We start from the raw sequence: 21,110 nt of genomic DNA, 5'->3' as shown, positions 1-21,110 counted from the left end.
CTCCACTCCTCAGAACTAGCTCAGAATCTTCGATCTCTGTGAAGCACCAACAGACTCGCGCTGGCAGGTGCAGGGCTACCTTGCCCCCAAAGTATCCAAAGCATTCTCTGAGCCACTGATTTGGGCCTTGCAGTTACAGTTGGCCTGAGGTTCTACTTGACTCAGAGCCCCATTCTCTTTCCCAAGGAGACCCCAAGTGCCTAGAGGGCAGGGCCACAATTTAGGGCTCTTCCACGGGCCCCACAGCACTTATCACAGCCGAAGCACGCAGCACACAACAAACCCAGTGAGGAGTTAAGGAAGAAATGCATGACTGCCACGTGCAATCACAAAGCAATTAATAGGCCGGATTTTCCGTCTACGTATGATTTCTGATACTTAGTTTTAGGTCCTAGAAGGTAGACACTTTATGTTTTCTTCTTTATATTGCTGCTCCCACCACTGGTCTAGGCACAGGGTCTTACACAGATTTTTGGTAAATGAATCAATACTATAAATTTTAAAATACAGAGATAGTTTCAAAGCTCCAAGAAATTATGCTCAGAAAGGAATCCTATAAACTGACTTCCTACACTCTAGAAAGAGAGGTGTCAATGTGTCAGCAAAATCTAGGGCTAGAGAGACACAGTGTTGGTCTCAAAGGCACAGCCCATGTCTTCCTCATCTTCCTCATCATACTACGTGCCTAGCATAGTGCCTGGCACAAAGGTGGGAGTTCCTAAGTGTTTGTTGAATGACTGACTGACTGGAGAATGGATGAAAGCAGGATTCAAGGGCAGTGTCGACAGTGAAGGTTCTGGACAAGCTTGATTTTCTACAACTCTTTCTATCTACAAAGAGCCCAATCAGATTCCAAATCACCGATTTCATCTCTAATCTGCTAGATAGAAAATCACGTAAACCCCATGGCCATTATAATGAAGAATTTGAGCATGTATAAAATCTCTAACAAACAAAACATAAAACATACTGCCCTGAAAGGGGTAAAGATATATTTTAAACTGACAGCAGGTGCTTTTGGAGCTGCAGGAACACAATGCTGTGGGGGCACAGAGGAGAGAACAGTTGGTCCCCGCGGGCTAGGGTGGGGTTGCTGGGAGGGTCAGGTGAGGTTGGATTCATACCCCAGTTGAAGATCCTGAGGCTTAAAGCAGCTGCTTTGGCAGGTCAAGCCTGTACTTGCCTGTTGGACTGAGAGAGACCGCCTGGGCTCCAGTAGGCCTGACTTCTTAGCCAAGCAGCCAAGGCTCCAGTTAAGGTCCTGGATGTCTGTGGTTCCCTGGAGTCACCGTGGAGGGCTTAGCACCTCAGCAAAGATCGAAGAGAGAACTATTTCCTAACCATGTGGGGACAGGGGCCAGACCTCTCTGATAACTGTCCTCACTTGGTATCTGGAGGAGAGAATGAAGTTTACCCCAAACGCAATGACATGGGAGACCCTACAGGTACCTGCTAGCCTTCACCCCCCGTTAGTCTCTGTAAGGCAGCAGAGGCAAGCTGGGTGCTGTTCTGCAAATAAATTATACCCAGAAGACCAAAATCTGAGAGTTACTGCCTTTTCTTTCCTTTATTTATTTATTGTTTTAATATAAATTTAAGTAGATCTATGTAATTCTTGTAATAATGTTACTTTCCTAGCCTGGAGATAGGATGAGTGCAGCTGGAAGACCTGCCCTGTGAAATGCATGCTGGGAGTGTGCCAGGCACTTGAATGTCACCTGCCAGGCATGCTGGGGTGGAGGTAAGAAGGGCTGAGAACCCCCACCTACTGGGTCATTCCCTTGAAGGCAAGGGCCTAACAGAGCATGAAATACATGCTCATTGGCTCCTGTCAAAGAAATGCTGTCAATATACCAACTGGAGAATGCCCAGTCATAAAATAAATGATAGCACTACAACCACATAGGGGAGACCACGGTGGGCCAGGCACTGTGCTAGGCCCTTCACCCTCATTGATTTACAACCATTGGCTCCTCACCACTGCCCCATAAAGAAGGCATTGCTAATGCCACTATAGACAAGGAAACTGGGGCTCAGGGAGGTCAAAGAAGTTACTTAAAGTCCTATATATAGGAGGTGGTAGAGCCCCAATCCAAAAGCAAGTCTCAGTTCATGCTTGCTTGTTGGGTATCTACTCATCGATATCAGTGGGTCTATGTATCCATCCAGCCTCCCATCCACCATGTATCCTAGTAGGAATCACATCCTCAGTGTCTCAGGAACAGTAGGGGCCTTCTCCCTTTTCCCCACAAGGTGATTCTGGGGCCAGAGTTCAACCATATTTCTTTGTGGACTGATCCCTGAGCTCAGGCTTCTCAAGGCCTCTGCGCACTCACTGCTGAGTGGCTCAGGTGCTGCACTGCCCAGCAAGGTCTCCCTCTAGAAGTGAGGCAAGATGGGATCCAATCAGTGAGCCTTGATCAGACTCCAAGAAGCCACCTTTCTGCTGTGAGGCCCCTCTTTTCTCTTTGGAGAATAACAAACTATCAAGTCCACAAGTATCACTCCCGAGAGGTGGGGGGCCCTTGGACAATCCATTCCTGAGCACAATCTGACCCACTCAAAACCCTAGTGTGAAAAAAATCTCATCAATGCCTGTCACAGATGACTCAAATTCTACCATTAGAAAGTCAGTCCTCTGCTTTACCCAAGCAATTCAGTTCTGGGAATGTAACCTCCAGATGTGTTCAAAAAGCAGATGGGATAGTGTGAGCACATGGTAGCACTATTTGTAATAGAAACAATTTAGAAACAACCTAATAGAAATTGATTAAATACATGGAGGACTGGTTAAATAGAAGAGTAGCTAAACTATGGTTACACCCACACCCTACACAGATCATACATAACTAGAAAAAAGAATGAGTTACTCTGTACCCCTCAAATGAAGCACTCTCCCGAAGATATAAAATGAACAGAGCAAGGTGAAGAATTCTATGCTGAATAACATGCACACAGCTGGTCAGTTCAAATGCAGATAGACCGGCTCTGGAAAGATGGGGAAGAGCTTGGAATCAGTGGTGGCTGCAGAGTCGGGAGACTGGGGGGATGCGGGCCTGAGCAGAAGCAGCGGCTGCCACATTATTCTATGTGAATGGGGCCCTCTGGAGTTGTGCCACAGGTGGCCCTGGTGGAAGAGGGACTTCCTGCACCTTTGAATAGCACAACATGGAAGTATTACCTAACACAAAAATGGAATTTAATTTAAACATATATTAGGAAGGTAGAATCAGGTCCTTTTTAAAGAAGTAAACATTACAATAAAATAAGTTATTCCTTATATTTCTGAGGATTTGGGTCACTCAGTTTTTTCATTCATTCAGGAAATATTTATTTAGCCCTGACCATGTGGGGTATGCTGAGTATAGGGAGGTGAGTAAAACAGAACTTATCCCCATTTAAAGGCAAGTATGTCTGGGAGTGTGAACCCCACAGCGACAGTGACAACAGCTACCACTTAGTAAGTGCCTGCTTGGTACCCAGCATCCAGGTCCAGTCCATCACCCATCCAGGCAACAGGCATTGTGGTACAGAGCACAGTTTCGGGAGTAGATGGTCTGGATTCTGAACCTGCCTCTACACCTAAGAGGGAATCATTGACCCCCCTGAGTCTATTTTTTCATCTGTAAACAGGGACTAATAACAGTATGTTCCTCATTGAGTTATGGTGAGGATTAAATTAGCTGACACTTGTGAGGTTCTCAGAACAATTCCTGGTGGGGCCCACAGTTAGCACCGTGGAAACACTGTGCATGTTTATTGCTCCTCGCCCGCCCGGCCCAGCACCTGCTGCAGATACAGTGGGAGTGAGACAGCCCCAGCCCATGCTCACAAAGGGTTTACATCCCTGGAGACAGACATTAAACACACAATTACCATTGTGTCTGTCTCCCAGGGAAAGACAGAAAAGTAAATATGTAACTCTGCACATGCTGTTCTGAGCACTCCTGGGCCAGATGGACTGCAGGTGGAGAAGGAAACGGGGCTGAATCTGAAAGGAAGAGTAGGGCTCAGACTAGCAGAAGGGTGGGGAAGGAGGGTGCTCTCGGCTGGGGCACAGCAGGAGCAAAGGCAGGGAAGCACCTGGAGGGAACCAGCTTCTGGTCCTGCGGAAGCATATGGTGCAAGAGAGGAGGTGCGGGAGCAGGGGCTGAGGAGGGGAGCAGAGGCCGGCTCACTAAGGAATTTGGGTTTATCCCCAGAGCGATGGGAAATCACAAAGGTTTTCAGCAATCAAGTGACCTGGAAAGACTTGCCTTTTATGAAGATGGTTCTGGCTACAGGTAGGGGATGGACTATGAGGCAGGCAGAGTGGAAGGCTGGCAGATGAGAGAGGAGGCCAGGCCAGAGAGATGAGCATCTAGAAAGTCTCCCTCCCAGAAAAGAACTTTGCAGGAGAGAGGCTGCCTTAGCCCGTCGTGTGCCCTGCTGGACCGGCCAGTGCTCAGCACGCTTCAGAGAGCAGCTGAGGCTGCACCCATGAAGCGGGGGACAAGGGATCACACACACAGGGGTTTCTATTTCCCTTCAGTTCTGCCAGGATGGGACTTTTGGCAGACTGTTTTATTCCAGCACCTACAACAGTGCCTGGCACACAGAAGCCACCCAGTAAATGTCCACTGTTGATGGGGGGTGGGGTGGATGAAGGCAGAGCAAGCAGGACGTACAAAGACAACCAAGATGAGGCAGCCAGGGACGCAGGAGAGAAACCAGGTGGCTCAGCAGCCAAAGAAGCAAGTGTTTCAAGGAGCAATTTGTGGTCATGGAGGTCAAGGAGGATAAAGCCCAGCAGGCATCCACGGGATTTTGTAACCCATGCTCTTTCTCCGTCACTGCCATGACAGAGGCATCACGGCTCTGTTGGTCGAGAAGCACGGGGAGCACCACGTACATGCACAGATCATACTTAGGACCTGACCTTGAGGGGTACAAAAAGCAGTAGAAGACACAGCCCATTTCCTAGACATTCACAGTCTAGCCAGGGAGATCTCATTATTCACAACATAGCAATTCCCAGTATTACAAAACTCCATTTCTGGTTTCTGTAGATGTCCCCTGGATCACTTCCCCAGAGTCCTACAACTTGATAATGGAAGCCTGGAATAAGTAGGTGTACAGACCTTGTCTTCACTCGTTAATTTTTGTGGTGGGAGTTGCTCGGTGTTTGCCAAGAGAGTTGCTGGTGGCAGCCTAAATACAACTGCAAATTTCCAAAATAGATGTTGCCGTGAGGAAGAAGGCATCCTAGATGTATAAATATTTCATAAAAATGTTTTCATTGCAATAGCAGAGACACAAGATTAGGAAAGTGCTTGCAGTCGTGATTAGCATTGTCTATTAGCAGGTCAGGTGCAAGGACTCCCAATGTGCAAAGGATTGTTAACAATACAAGTATTTGCAACCAAAGCCAATGGTGGTCTCCTCTTCCTAAACAGTTCAGTCGTACAGTGATTAGGTGGAGCGGAGAGGCAGGAGTCCATGGTGGGGATAAAGGGCAGAAAGCCATGAAGGCCCAAAGTGAGGCTCAGAGCACAAGTGATGAGGAGGACACCCCCAGGGAGGGTGGCTTGGTCTGTGGGGTCAGACCCTGATCAGGGTAACGGGGTGGGGGGATTCTTCAGAGGGTCGGGGAATGGCAGCCCAGCATGTGGTATCAGAGGGTAAGAAGTGTACCTGTGTACAAGTGTGTGTGCACGTACATGTGGGCAGGGAAACATATATTCCTTAGCCCTGCCTGGAAGCAGCAACGTCTCAACAGGAATGAGCACGTCTACTGCCCAGATCTTGGATCCTAAATACCATTTTCCATTAAAGTGGATTAAGACTCCTTGGAGAAAAGGCTGATTCCAGAACTGAGCAAGGACAGAAGATGAGCCTAGAACATCCTGTCATGCCAGAAAAAGTGAGGATGTGCTCAAAGAATGATGGGCCCATATAGAAAGGTCACAGATTGAAGGGGCTCTCACCGGTCAAACTGGGGCCAGTGTGAGCTTTAAAATTAACAATGATGGAAATGGAGTGTAACTCACTAACACAGGAATCCATAAGTCCATGTGGATATAAAAAATAATTGAAGTTGATGAGGCATGGGATATTTACATAGTTTCAGAGAACCTCCCCATATCATACTAAGCGAAGCAAGTCAAAGACAAATATCACATGATACCATTTATATGTGGAATCCAAAAAAAAAGATACAAATGAACTTATTTACAAACTAGAAATAGACTCTCGGACACAGAAAACAAACTGTGGTTACCAAAGGGGAAAGGGTGGAGGAGGGGAGGGGATAAATTAAGACTTTGGGATTAACATATACACACTACTATATATAAAATAGAAAAAAAATTGGTACTTCCCCATTAAATACCTATTCATTACAAAGAGGAAAAGACTAACTTTATAATGGAGATAACTTGGTAGGCACCACCTTAATCATGGGATCAAAGTGAACATCATTAGCATAGGAACAAATTAAAACAGGGAAACCCTTGGCAGGGTCCAAGAAGAAGAATGCAGTATCACTGCTGTGGTATTCCTGCATCACCTGAATCTGACCATGAGGAAACCTCAGACAGACATTCTACAAAGTCTGTGATCTTCAAAAGTGTCAAGGTCATGAAAGTCAAGGGGAGACTGAGGAGCTGTTCTTCCAGCCTGCAGGAGACTAAAGACATCACAAAATCCAAGACTGATTCTAAACTAGATCCTTTTGTGATAAAAGACACTATTGTGATGCTTGGCAAAACTTGGACGGGGTCTGAGGCTTCCATGCTAGTTACGAATCTGTGTTAGCTTCCTGGGGTTGGTGGTTGTGTGGTGGTTAGGTAGGAAAGTGTCTTTGTTTATATAAAGAAAAACACAGGCAAGTATGTGAAGATGATGAGAATCAGGGCAACTTATTTTTCAAGAGTTAAAAAAAAGAAAGTTTTTCTTTTCATACCTTGTTTTGCATTTGTACCTTGTAATCTTTCTGTCACTTCGTGATTGTTTCAAAATTTTTAAATGACAAGAAATAAACTAAAGAAAAATTAAATTGTAGATAAACAAAATATGGTACACATGTAAAATGGAATATTATTCAGCCTTTAAAAGGAAGGAAATCCTGTCACCGGCTACAACATGGATGAACCTTGAAGTCATCATGCTTAATGAAAAGAAGTCAGTCACAAAAGGGCAAGTACCATATGATTCCCCTTATATGAGATACATGGAATAGTCAAATTCACAGAGACAGAAAGTGGAAGAGTGGTTGTCAAGGGCTGGGGACAATGGGGAAAAGGGAGTTAGTGTTTAATGGGGACAGATTTTAAGTTAGGGATGATGGAAAAGCTCTAGAGATGGATGGTGGGGATGGTGGAACAACAATGTGGATGTTCTCAATGCTACTGAACTGTACACTTGAAACTGGTTAAGATGGTAAATTTTGTGTTATATGTATTTCCCACAATAAAAAAATTAAAATAAAAAAAGGAACCTGTGTTAAGGTACGTTCACATTAAATGTTTATTTTCAAATTGTTGGTGGGAAGTGACACCAGGGTTTGTGTGTGTCTTGCCTTAAATATAAAATCTTTTCTAGCTCTGGTTCCCTGATCCAGCTCCATGGAAAGGAGCTTGTCTTGGGAAAGGAAGGTTTCTGTGCTTGCTTTACATGGCCAAACGTTAACTTTATGACTCTGTGAAAACTTGGAAAACTCTCTCTGCCAAATTTGACTGTGAATGTCCATTCTTAGAGAGTTGTGAAAGATTGGAGAGCCTTATTCTACAAAGCAAGTCTGCTTTTAGTTACTAAGTCAAATAAAGCAATCCAACCAAATGGAAAAACTCCAAGGTATGACACTACTATGGGCAAAAAGGCAAAACTTTCTGCTTCGTAGTTTGCTTGGCTTGTAAAACTGGAGCACATGTGCTTGCTTATTGAAATCAGAGGTTTTGCAATGCTCAGTCACACCAAATTCCTGTAACCATGCAACATGACACATGGAATCCAGATGCAGGTTACATGTATGATGCTACTAACAGTAAATGTTGAGTCGCATGGTTTCAAGGGTGAGTCCTAGGGATAAAGGCAGGAAGCTGCATTAATGTCTAGCTGCCCTTCCACTGCACACTTCGACCAATGGCATGAACTAGAAGCCTACTTCAAGGTCATTGTGCGCACCACCCCCTCGTTGGAGGAGCTGGAGGCTCCATGCATTTCCATCACTGGGAAAGGGCTTGCCGAGGGGTAATGACCTGACACGCCGCCTGCACACACAGAAGATATGTGGAACTAAATATCTAAGCATCTTGACTCTTTGGGGCTTGGTCTCTTCTTGTCAAAAGCCAGATATGTCAGGATACACATTACTTTAGCGCCTTCCAGTGCTATGATTTTCATAATCTGTAACTAGTTAGGCAATAATTTGTGAGTTGATTGTGGTATTGATTATTAAATTAAAAAATTTCTTTGTTAGCGTTTGTGCTTGTGTGTTTCTTTAATTGAGAGTAAAATTAACCTCAGTTGAGCAGTGCTTAGAATTACTGGTCTCAGAACTATACATTGGTCCAGAATCTTACTTGTGCTGCCATCTGACAGTGTAAATGTATGGAAACAAATATATATATATTAGAACCATGGCAGAAGTAAATACGATGGGACAGATATAATAACACATGTCCTTTAAACTTAATTCTCTTATGCCAAGCTTAATATAAAATTTAAAGGTTTAAAGGGTGTTATAGTTCAGAAGACATATAATTGATCTAAACCCAAATAAAAACAAGCTAAGCTCAGACAGGATCACTTACATACATCTATCGACAGCTATGCAGAGATGGCTTACATAAATGCTACAGGATGGCTCCCACTGTTCTTTCAAAGTGTCTTTCAATCCATTCAAGCTGCATCCAGAAATATTTGAGGCCTGGGCCTGGGCCTGTACTGTCCGAGGGTTCACAAACTGAAACCACAACCTCAGACGTGATTCTACCCTCCCCCTGCTCTGCTTTCTGGATGAAATCCTCTGAGATTTCATTTGATGAGTATTCCTGGCCACCAAATGTCTGAGACTCAATCTCTGCCCCACAAGCTCTTTATTTCCATTGCATAAAACCAGTGACCATTCTGAGACAGGAGGGAAGCTGGCAGGGCTCAACCTTTAAAAGAATGACAGCCATCCAGGATATGACATACACTGGTTAGAATCAACTGGGCCCAAGATGCTGGAGGATTTGCCTTCCAGTAGACCTTGAGCCTTATTATATGCTTATTGTCATACATTAGCATGCTAAATGACACACCCGTAGGCACCAAGACGGGTCCCAGGCTGGCCATAAAAGGCCAAAAAGTGGGCGGTGGCCCAATTCCTGGAAATCTCTGCCCTTCCCCAAAATAGCTGGAATAATGCTCCCACTTGTTAGCATATGAAATTACCCAGCCCATAAAAACCAACCACTGCCCCCACAGCCCGGGCCCCTCTCCCTTCTGAGCTGGACTGCATTCAGCCTATGGAATGTGTATCTCTCTAAATAAACTTGCTTTCACTTTACTGTGGCTGGCTCTTGAATTCTTCCCTGAGAGAAGCTGAAGACGCTCACTTAGCAGCCCATCCCATTGACTCGCCCGAGACCAGGGACATGATTATCTCCCCGTGCCCCCCACTCTCCTGCAACAGTGCCACACCTAGGCAGGATGGGGACAGTGTACTCCCATCTGTGGGGACAGGAACACAGGCAGTGTTAGTTTAGGGGCCACTATTGGCCCAGATGGGCAAAGCCAAAGCTCCATAAGCGAGTCTTTGGGACAACGCAGAAAGAAGCCCACTCCTCCCCTGCCCAGCCCCGGGTGCCCTTTGAGGGAGAGAGTGCTATCAGGGACCTCAGATCTCAAGGGGCCATCCTAAAGTGGTGCCTTCTCCCCCAGCCACGTGGTTGACACTTCTGGGAGCCCCGCCCTTGCGGGGTCCTGCCGCGCATGGCAGCCAGAACTGAGCAGAATCCTGGGCTCTCCCCAGCTGGGTGTATTTCCATGGGAACGGCGGGGCGGTGTGCTCCATCTATTTCTATGGTACCTATCACCATGGCACCTACTTGCTCTGAAAAACACAGGCTAAAAAAAGAACATAAAGAAAAGGGGGACAAACTGCTTCCCTGCAGTCACCTTCTCCCTCAGCTGTTGTCACACCTTACGACTGCTCATGTGAACCTCTGCATCCCCAGTTCCTGTGTTTTTGTTGTAGGTGGCCTTAAAAAATAACAGGCTTACTATCAGTGTCAGCATCATCTTGGGGGTGATGTGGTCTGAGGCTCCAGGAAGTTTGCAATCTACTTGCTGCAGACAGAAAATTCCTGGGGTGGAGGGAGCCCACACAGGAAGTGACTCCTCTGGGGCTTGTTCAGATATTGGGGGGGCGGGAGGAAGAAGTGGGGAGGAGAGGAAAGAGATGGTGACCTCAGTGTACACAGGTGACCCAAGAAAAGATCTGTCTTTATTCCAACCAAGTGGGTCAGGAGCACCTGGGACATTCTTTCTGGAGAAAGGTCCACAAGGCCAAACAGCCTCCCTGAAGGCTTTCCCTAAATTAAAGGTCACCTTTCACAGCGGAGCAGTTAATCCAGTCTCTGGAGTCAGAACTTGACTTCGAACCCTAACTCAAGTCACTTGCCAGGCATGTGAGATCGATGGGCAACCTCCAGGAGGGGACGTCCTCGTCTGTAAAACGGAGATGAGAAGACACACCCTCAGGGACAAGCCAGTTGCTGCGACCTCAGCTGTCATGGCCGTTCCTTGCTTTGCTCATCTATAAAATGGGGAGAGTAATCACATCTGCCTTGAAGGAGCTTTGTTTTCGAGGAGACACTAAAGTGCTGAGCAGAACACTCATAGCTGCTGGAGAGAAGGGTGTGGGGAGGAGGAGGACAGCGATGACAGCCAGGACAAGGACGCTCAGCCTGCCCTGGTTCTCCAGGGCCTGACTTCCGGCCCTCAGTCCCAGTGGGGCAGGTACAAACAGGGCCCCCATTCAGAGTAGCCCCTGCCTCTGGACTCCCGCATTCATCAGTGTCACATTGTTGTGCCTGAGGACAAGCTTGTGCTCTGAAGTGGGTGTCACCATGCAGAAGGGTCATCAGCCTGGGCGCTGCTGTCACACACTGACAGTGGAGTTCTCAGGAATCACAGAAAATCCCAGCATGGTGCCCTGCTTGTGGGCTTGGGAACAAGCAGCCCTGGGGGCTCCAGTCTCCCCCTGCCATCTATTAGCTGAGGGACTTCCCTTCCCTTCCCTCCCCCATCCGTGAATGGGGTAATGTTTCCATCTCAGCAGGAGGTTGGGAGCACTAAAGGAAACACAGGAAACCCTCTAGTCCAGAATCAGCACTACTGGGCTCCCTCCTCTTCTAACCCCCACACTGAATGTTTTAAGGCGGAGTGGATAGTCTATTTAATGAATAAAGGATTAGTCTTTGTAACAGAAGGAAACGGGCTCATTTCCTGAATTTGCCGGTGGTGCTCGTATGTGCTGCAGTGAACCTCCCAGGCTCACACAAGACCCCAGGCCCCAGAGGCTGGCATGGTCCCTCCAGTTCCCCCACTTCTCTCTCAAGCGGTCCATTTCTCATAACTCCCCCTGGAGAATACTCTGCTCTCCCAGACAAGTCTGTGGGTTCACTCTCATTCATGTCTTCCTCAACCCTTTTTACTTTATAAAACCACCTTCCCAATTTGTGGGCACTGTGGCTGTCTTCCTGTCAAATCCCACATTTGGGGAGCCATGTGCTTCCAAGGAACTGTTCCCTACTCCAGAGCTACTCTGGGGATAGAACATGTAAACCGAGCTAAGCCAATCATGTAATTCCATTCCCCTGCGTGCAGGGATTGGTTCATGTGGCCTAGACTGGTCCAATCAGAATGGCTCTTGGGACTTTTCCTGAGAATGGGGGACAGAAGGCCCTCAGGGGCGACGGAGGTGAGGCTTGGACTGCTCCAGCCATTCGACCATGAATCCTACAGGCAAAGCCAGCCTGCAGGTAAAGCTGACACATGACGAGTACCAACTAAAGCTCTGCCAGGAACTAGAGCTGCGGCCGTGATGGCATTATGAACACCGAGAGCGTCTCAAACTTGCCTTACCTCTGAACTTCTTAGTTCTATGAGTCAATCAACCCCATCTGTGTTTCAACCAATTTCAGTTGGACTTTCTATAACATGAGGATAAAAAGCACCTGGAACATCACTTGCTCTCTAGCTCCAGGGCCCTCACCTCGTTCAGAGCTCCATTCCAAAGTTAGGTCCTGAAGGAAGTCCACCTGATTCTATTTCCTCCTATGCACTGTTCATTAAGTACTGACCATATATGTGATCCCAACAATAAAATCCTTTGAGATTGGTAGTGTCTCCATTTTCCCAAAGAGGACACTGAGGCCCAAAAGGATGGGAAGTCATTTTCTCCCAGGCTACACATTTAGTAGTGGGTAAGACCACAATTAGAAATGAGGGCCTGTGTGATACGTTAACTATTAATAAGTTTTGATTTCTTTTCCTAAATGTTGCAATTCCCCAGTTGGATTATAAAGTTCTTAAGTCCAAGGCTATTTTTATTTCCTACTTTGACCATCCATTGTAGTTACTTGAGAAGTGTTTGTTACCAATTGGTCAACGGAACCTCCTGCAGCCCGGAACACCCTGACTCAGGGGCCTGACAATGCCCGGAGGTCTGCTGAGTAATTTAAAAGGACCAGGCACTGGGCTAAGTGACTGACATATGTAATCTCATTTTTGGAAAATGGTTCATTGTGATTACGTTATTCTTGGACCCAATGGCAAGTGGCCTTTCACCAAGGCCTGGAAGTGCAACCTGTTTGGATTGGAAGTGGAGGATCTATTCCAAGGAACAAACACAGAGGGCAGGGGTCCCTTCCAGAGGCACACGGCTAGGTGGAAAGGACAAGGACTCAGTTTGATTCCTGGCCCTACTTATTATCTGGGTGGTGTTGGGCAAGTTACTTCTTTTTTTTAATTGAAGTATAGTCAGTTACAATGTGTCAATTTCTGGTGTACAGTATAATGTCCCAGTCATGTATAGACATACATATATTCCTTTTCATATTCTTTTTCATTAAAAGTTATTACAAGATATTGAATATAGTTCCTTGTGCTATATATACAGAAGAAATCTGTATTTTTACCTATTTTTATATACAGTGGTTAACCTTTGCAAATCTCTAATTCCCAAATTTATCTTTTCCCACCCCCTTTCCCCTGGTAACCATAAAATTGTTTACTATGTCTGCGAGTCTGTTTCTGTTTTGTAGAGGAGTTCATTAGTATCCTCTTTTTCCTTTTCTTTTTTTTTAGATTCCACATATGAGTGATATCACATGGTATTTTTCTTTCTCTTTCTGGCTTACTTTGACTTTTATGCTTTAGTTTTCTCATTTGTCAAATGAAGATATAATCCCAACACCTCTCAGGGTTGTTGGAAGATTGAATCGTATCAAACACCCAGCATAATGCCTGGCAGTTTTGCTCTTTCCCCCACAGTATTTCTTCTTTGCTGGGCACTAACCAGTGGCTGGCCCTCTCACAGGCATCTGTCCCCACCCCCTGCAATGGACGGTGGCCAACCCCACCCAGTTGCCAAAGAGATATAGAAGTCCCAGAAAACACTGGCCATCAGGTGGGGAGAAGTTTCCACCCCATTCCTTGCCAAACAGATTTGCTGCCAGAAAGCCAGAGCACACCCAGGAATGGTTGTAGCCCAGGCTGCTGTGTTTCATTGCAAATTCATTGTGTTTAGATGATAACTAAGCCTTTTTCCTTTTGTCTCTGCCTAGCAAGCCGTGACCTGTTCCAGATCTGACAGGTTGAGTACCGGGTCTGACTTATTAAAGAAAGAAAAGGGGACTTGCTGGGTGGCTCAGGACGCACTCTCAATTAGGACGTGCAGTCATTCCTCCGAGCAGCCAGCCTTCCCTTAGATGGTGCGTGTTAGTATATAACCAGCGTACACTCACTCAGGGTTGCTCATCAGCAAAGGGGACCCTTACGTGGCTTTAGGTAAATTTGGCAGAGCAGCATTTCTCTGGGGCTTAGTTGAGGGGAGGGTAAGGAAGCTTCAGAAGAGATAAGGTTCCTTTACATTTTATCACCTCTTCTAATCTCCTCTTGAACCCAAAGAATGTGGGTAGGCCCAGCACTTTGTTCCACTCCAGAATGAGGCTTCTGGTGCTGAAGAGTTACACCCTTCTGCTGGAAGCAGTTCAGTTTCTATTTATGGGAGGTAGTGTTCTCAAAGTGGACACCTGCATCAGAGTCCTAGCATTCTTGATAAAAAAATACAAATGTCTGGCTCTATGGATTCCTCCTGAATTAGTCTCTGTGTGAAGGACTGAGAACCTTGAGTAGCAGTTAATAACGTGGGTTTTACAGTCAGATATATACAGATTAACTCTCAGCTCCAGCGTCACTACCTACTACCTGTGGACCTTGGGTGTGTAACCTCTCTGGGTCTCAGTTTTGTCACCTGTACAAAGGGAACGCTGAACAGTCAAGGGATATGGAGCTCACGTGCTTGTTATAAGGATGAGATGAAATAACATGTATTTATTTAGCGATGCTTGGCATATAGTAAACTACAGTAAATGTTGACTATGTGATAACTCTTCAAAAAGTCTTGGGACTCTACCAAAGGAATAAAGTTGGCCATCACAACCAGTGTCAAGATCCCTGCTAGTACTTTTTACTGGTAAAGATTTTGATAAGTCTACAGACCAGCAACCAGACCGGAAGGATATTATGAGCCATATAAACTCCCCCAGGACGCTCCTCTGCACCTCAGCAATGGGCCAGCCAGGAGAGGGCAGCAAGAGAAAGCCAGAGGCCAACTCTGCAGCTATTAGAATCACGATGCTTACGTGTTAGGGGTACCTATGTGGTGTGTCCAGGTCGGTACTAACTGCAGAAGACACTAAGTCTCATGGATGCAGGTGTGGCAGCGTGGATCACACGCTGGGCGGGTGTACATCAGCACTGTGAGAGGTGGCTGTCTATCCGACCCTAGACTCCACAGATTATTTCCTTTAGGAAATCATACAGCATCACTGTATTGTAGGAAGCAGCAAAACTTAATTGAGACGTAGATCTGGGAGACAGTCTAAACCAGGGGTTGGCAAGTTTTCTGATATGGCCTGTGAGCTAAGAATGGTTTTTGTATTTTTAAAGCGCTGTTAAAAAGGACGAGGAGGAGGAAGGGGAGGAGAAATAATAACAGCATGATAGTTAATTGTGTGCCTCAACTTGACTGGATCAGAGGGTACCCACATATGGGGTTAAACATTACCTGTAGGTGTGTCTGTGAGGGCATTTTCAGATGAGATTAGTGTTTGAATTGATAGACTGAGTCAAGAAGATCATCCTCCCTGCTGCGAATGGGGATCACCCAGTCCAGTGAGGGCCTGGAAGAGCAAACGGGCAGAGGAGGGGAGACTGCTCTCTGCCTGCCTGTGTGAGCTGAGACATTGGTCTCCTGCCCTGTGACAGGGACTTACACCAACAGAGTTCCTGGTTCTCAAGTCTTCGGACTTCTTCTGGAACTGCACCACCGGCTCTCCTGGGTGTCCAGCTTACAGATACCCCATTGTGGCACTTCTCAGCCTCCACAGGATATATATAGAGAGCCAATTCCATCTCTCTCTCTATATATATCCTATTGGTTCTGTTTCTCTGGAGACCCATGACTAATACAGAGATGTATGCGTTGCACGAAACCTAAAATATTTACTATCTAGTCCTTTACATAAAAATTTGTTGAGTCCTCATCAAGCCTACTCAGGAGCTGACTGTTTAGCACATAGTCTTAATATAATTCAAAATTATGGTCTAAATATAATTCAGAATCATGCTCCATCAGAAGCACAAATCCTCAAATGCTGCTGATGTATTACCAAGTCAGCAAAAGCCACTGATCTGCTATCCTTATTTAGGCAGGAAACAAAGTTTATCTGGATCAAAGGAACCCGCAGGACCAAAAGAAGACAAGGACAAAACAGGACAGGAAAGTGACAGGCTAATCTAACTCATGAATATAGATGCAAAAAATCCCAAACTGAATATCAGCAAATTAAATCCAGCAGTGGATCAAAAAAGTTATCACAAAAATATCATAACCAAGTTGCGATTACGCCAGGAATATAAGGTTGGTTTAATATTAGAAAAATGGTTAATATAATTCATCATATTCCCAGATTAAAGGTAAGGAATTTACCATCTCAATAAACTCAGAAAAAAATTAATGGCACTTAACATCCACTAAAAATTTAACGAACTCAATTAGTCTGAACGAGCACTTAATAAAGAACATCTATCAAGAAGAGAAAAAAGAACAAAAAACTTGTACTTAATTATGAAATGTTGAAAGCATTCCCTGTAAGAGCTGAAACAAAGCCTAAGATGTCCCATCATACCAGCCTGTGTAGCAGAACAAGCAGAAGAAGAAAAAAAAGCAAATATAAGTGTGTAAGGATTGGAAAGGAAGGGAAAAAACTTGCAAGTCTTATGATTATCAGCATGGAAAATCCAACTTTCTATACAAGTCAATTATTAAAATTAGTAAGAGAGTTCGGGAAGGTTTCTAGGTACAAAATCAATGTGTAAAAGTAAATTGCATTTCTATTCACCAGGAACTGCTAGAAAATGTAATTTTAAAAGATACCACCTATAATAGCATGAACAAATACCAAATACCCATGAGTAAATCTAACAAAATACGTGAAAGCCCTTTATAGAGAAAAATTTTATTACAAGTTTGAAATAAAAAATCTAAACAAATGTTCAAGGAAGACTGGACATTGTGAATACATCATTCCTCTCCAAACTGATATATATATTCTAGGCAATTTCATTCAAAATCCTAACAAGTTTTTTTAAAAGGAACTCAACAAGCTGATTCCAAATTTTACTTGGAAGAGCAAAAAGCCAAGAGGAACAACAGACAAGTGTCTGTTGGCAGGGGTGGGGGTGGGAGCTGGGCGGTAAGGAGGGCAGTTCCTGTACCGGGTATCAAAACTTATTATAATACCATAGTAATTAAGATTGGATGAAATCCCACAACCCAACAGCAAAAAAAGCTACACAAAACAAAACAAAAAAACAAAAAATAAGCAACCCAATGAAAAACTGGGAAATGATTTGCAAAGACACTTCTCCATAATGTTGCTGTTAATAGCAGGGTGTATGTACATTTTTGAATTAATTTTTATTTTGTGGATGGCTTTATTCCTTTGATAACTATGTAAGTTTAAAAGCTAAAGGTCTAAACGTTCTTAGAAACAATGAACAGTACATGTATGTAAATTTAAAAATATATGTGCAGTGAAAAAAAAATGAGCTATCAAGTCATGAAAGACATGGAAGAAACTTTAAAGACATATTACTAAATGAAAGAAGCCAGTCTGAAAAGGCTGCAAATCGTACAATTCCAACCAAATGACATTCTGGAAAAGGCACAGCTACAGAAACAATAAAAAGATCATGCTTTCCAGGGGCTTGGGGAGAGGGAAGGAGGGATGAATAGATGGAGCACAAGGGATTTTTAGGGCGATAAAATTATTCTGTATGATACTCTAGTGGTGGCTATATGTCATTATGCATTTGTCAAAGCCCACAGAATGTACAACAGCAAGAGTTGAGAACCCTAATGTAAACTATGGACTTCGGCTGATAATAATATGTCCATGTTGGTTCATCGATTGAAACAAATAGGCCACACTGATAAGGGATACTGAGGATAGGGGAGTCTATATGTGTGGGTGGGGAGGGCTGTGTGGGAACTCTGTATTTTCTGCTCAATTCTGCTGTAAACCTGAAACTGCTCTAAAAAAAAAAAGTCTATTAAAAACAAAAACAAAAACAAAAAAGACACTTCTCCAAAGAAGATATACAAATGACCATCAGTACATGAAAAGATATTCAACACAGAAATGCAAATAAAAACCACAATGAGACAACATTTCATTAGGATGGCTATTATAAAAGAAAGGAAAGAAAACAGAAAACCAGAATATAACACATATTGGCAAGGATGCGGAGAAACTGGAACCTACGTTCATCGCTGGTGGGGATGTAAAATGGTGTAACCTCTTTGAAAACAGTATAATACTTTCTAAAAAAATTAAGTATTGAACCACAGTTCTGCTTCTGAATATATAACCAAATTGAATGAAAAGCAGGGACTCAGACAGACACCTGCTTTTCATTCAATTTGGTTATATATGTTTATAGCAGTGTCATTCAATTTGGTTATATATGTTTATAGCAGTGTTATTCAATTTGGTTATGTATGTTTATAGCAGTGTTATTCACAATAGCCAAAAGGTGGAAGCAATCCAAATGTCCATTAATGGATGAATGGATAAAAAAGTATGTGGTACACACATATAATGAATATTATTTAGCTTTAAAAAGGAATAAAATTCTGATATATGCTGCAACATGAGTCAACATTGAAGATATGTTAAGTGGAATAAGCCAGACATAAAAGGACAAATACTATGTGTTTCTACTTATATGAGGTATCTGGAACAGTCAAATTCATGAAGACAAAGTAGAATGCCAGTTACTAGGGGCTAGGAGGAAGGGGGAATGAGGTGTTATTATTTAATGGGGACAGAGTTTCAATTTGGGATGCTAAAAATTTCTGGAGATGGATGGTGGTGATGGTGATGGTGATGGTTACACAACAATGTGAATGTACTTAAAGCCACTGACCCATACTGTTAAACACAGTTAAGATGGTACATTTTATGTTATGTATATTTTAGCACAATAAAAAAGGTTGAGTGATATTAGAGCAGAAACAAACAAATGTATCAGTAGAGCAGTACAAATAAGATGACTCAAAGTGCGACTGTACAGCGGTTACCATTGTTTGTCACGGGCCCCACAATCAGCACGGAAGTGAATGGCAAGCATTCAGAAAATTTCATAGCATTTGATAGAGTGAGTTTATGTCTGTTGAATCTAATAAGAAATAACTGGGGCCTTTCTTTTATGTGTCTTTTTTCATTTTGCTTTTCTAGTAATTAATTTTTATTATATTTACAAGAATATTGTTCTGCAATGGATTATGGGCAAAACTGGAGTTCAACACAGAAAGCTTGAGAGTTCAGGGGGTAAAAAACCCACTCGTATGTGGAACGTGATTTCTGACAGAGAGGACATGGCAGATAAGTGAGGGGAAAAGTAAAAATAGAAGTCTATTAGAACCATCACAAAAATCAAATCCAGACAGATTAGACACTTAAATATAAGATTAAATACTAAATATGAAGGACAAAATAAGAAATTTTTAGAAGAGAATGGAAAAGAGTTATTTTTATGACCTCAAGTTGGGACAGTTTTCTTAGACAAGATAAATTTGACATGAAAATTAAGAGCTTCTGTTCAAAATCACCATAAATAAAATGCAAAGGGAAACCCAAACTGCAAGTAGATATCTGAACATTTGTAGATATTAACTACTATAAATAAAATAGATAAACAACAACTTTATACTGTATAGCACAGGGAACTATAGTCAATATCTTGTAGTAACTTATGGTTAAAAAGAATATGAAAATGAATACATGTATGTTCCTATATGACTGAAGTATTGTGCTGTACACCATAAATTGACACAACATTGTAAACTGACTATACTTCAATAAAATATATTTAAAAAATTAACACAGGATTATAATCTAGAATATATAAAGCATTCTTATGAATCAATTTAAAAAAATGCCAACAGCTCATTAGAAAATAGAGGAAAAGACATAAACAGCCATTTCACAATAGAGGGAAAAAAACAGATGGTCCGTAAACATGAAAAGATCCTCCACTTCAATAGTAATCAAATAAATGCAAATTATAACTATAACGAGACATAGGTCACACCTCACTGGATTGGTAAAAATTAAAGTTGACTTCTAGTGCAGATTGTTACAGTCACTTTAGGAAAATAATTAGCAATATCTTGTAGAGTTGAAGATGGGGGAGCACACTTCAGCCTCGCAAGTCCACTCATAGGTATGTACTCTAAAGACCTGAATAGATACATGCAATGTGAGACGATCCTATACTGGAGTATTATACAGCAGGAAAAAGTAAACTGCAGCTACTTGTTTCAACACAAATGAATCTCAAAAACATAATGCTGACTAACAGAAGTCATGGGAAAATATACATTGTATTCTTAAATACAGCATTAAAAATAGGTATCTGTGCTCTGCAAAACTGAAAAATAGAATGCTTAGAGATTTAAGCGTGTGATGTGTATGTGTGTGTGTGTGTGTAGTAAAACTGTAAAGAAAAGCATGGGATGATGAACACAGTTCATCTGTACAGTTTCCTTCTGACAGGATACGTGTTTGGGAAGGAGCATTCAAAGGCTCCTAAGAAACTGACACAGTTCTATGTCTTAACTTGGATGGTGGGGCAGGTGTTTGTTTTACAATTCTTAAGCTGAATATATGGTTATATGTACGCATATGTATTTCACATTTTTTTTAATTAAAAGAAAGGATAAAAAGTGTCTCCAGGGCTGGGTAAGAATGTGGACAGAGGGTCAAATCCCCTGTGGGTACAAGTAAAGACTAGGCAGGTTGCCTGCTCTTGACAAAGAGAAAAATGCAAATTAAGAGCCTGCTCAGAGGCCTGGCCCTTGAACACTTATTTTTATCACCCCAGCATTTTTTTCCTTTCAGAAATTGTCTTTCCTCCAACCCAAGGGTGGGGGTTGTCATTCATATGTTATTACCTGTCACATCAATGGTGGGCATGTGACTCAGGCCAGCTAATGAGGGTATTTCTACTTGTCTGGCCTCAGTGGTTAATACAGGGATGAGCAGAGGTCACCAGCCAGCCCAATCAGAGCCAGCCCTGCCCTTCTGGTGGAACAATCAAGAAAGAGGTGGGATTGCTATATGTAAATGCATAAGCCAAGAGCTCCATGAAAACCAGGCTGAAAATGAGGCCAGCAGAGAGAAAAGCAGAAAGGAGGATTAGAGTGTCACAGAGGGGCAGAGAGAGGAGGTAAGGGAGAGAGAGAAAGTCCTCACCCTGTCATTTGAGTGTCTGGATCCAGCCATTCC

At 43.4% G+C, this 21,110-nt stretch overlaps 1 protein-coding gene across 8 annotated transcripts in view; it reads right to left on the bottom strand.

Annotated features, from left to right (window-relative positions):
- The window catches only part of DGLUCY (D-glutamate cyclase), a 120,281-nt gene that overhangs the window by 48,927 nt on the left and 50,244 nt on the right, over window positions 1-21,110 (bottom strand). The window lies entirely within an intron of this gene.

Source organism: Camelus ferus, chromosome 6 (assembly GCF_009834535.1).
Source record: "Camelus ferus isolate YT-003-E chromosome 6, BCGSAC_Cfer_1.0, whole genome shotgun sequence".
Lineage (NCBI taxonomy): Eukaryota > Metazoa > Chordata > Mammalia > Artiodactyla > Camelidae > Camelus > Camelus ferus.
Note: the sequence above shows the minus strand (reverse complement) of the source record. Positions and strands in the feature narration are given on the sequence as shown.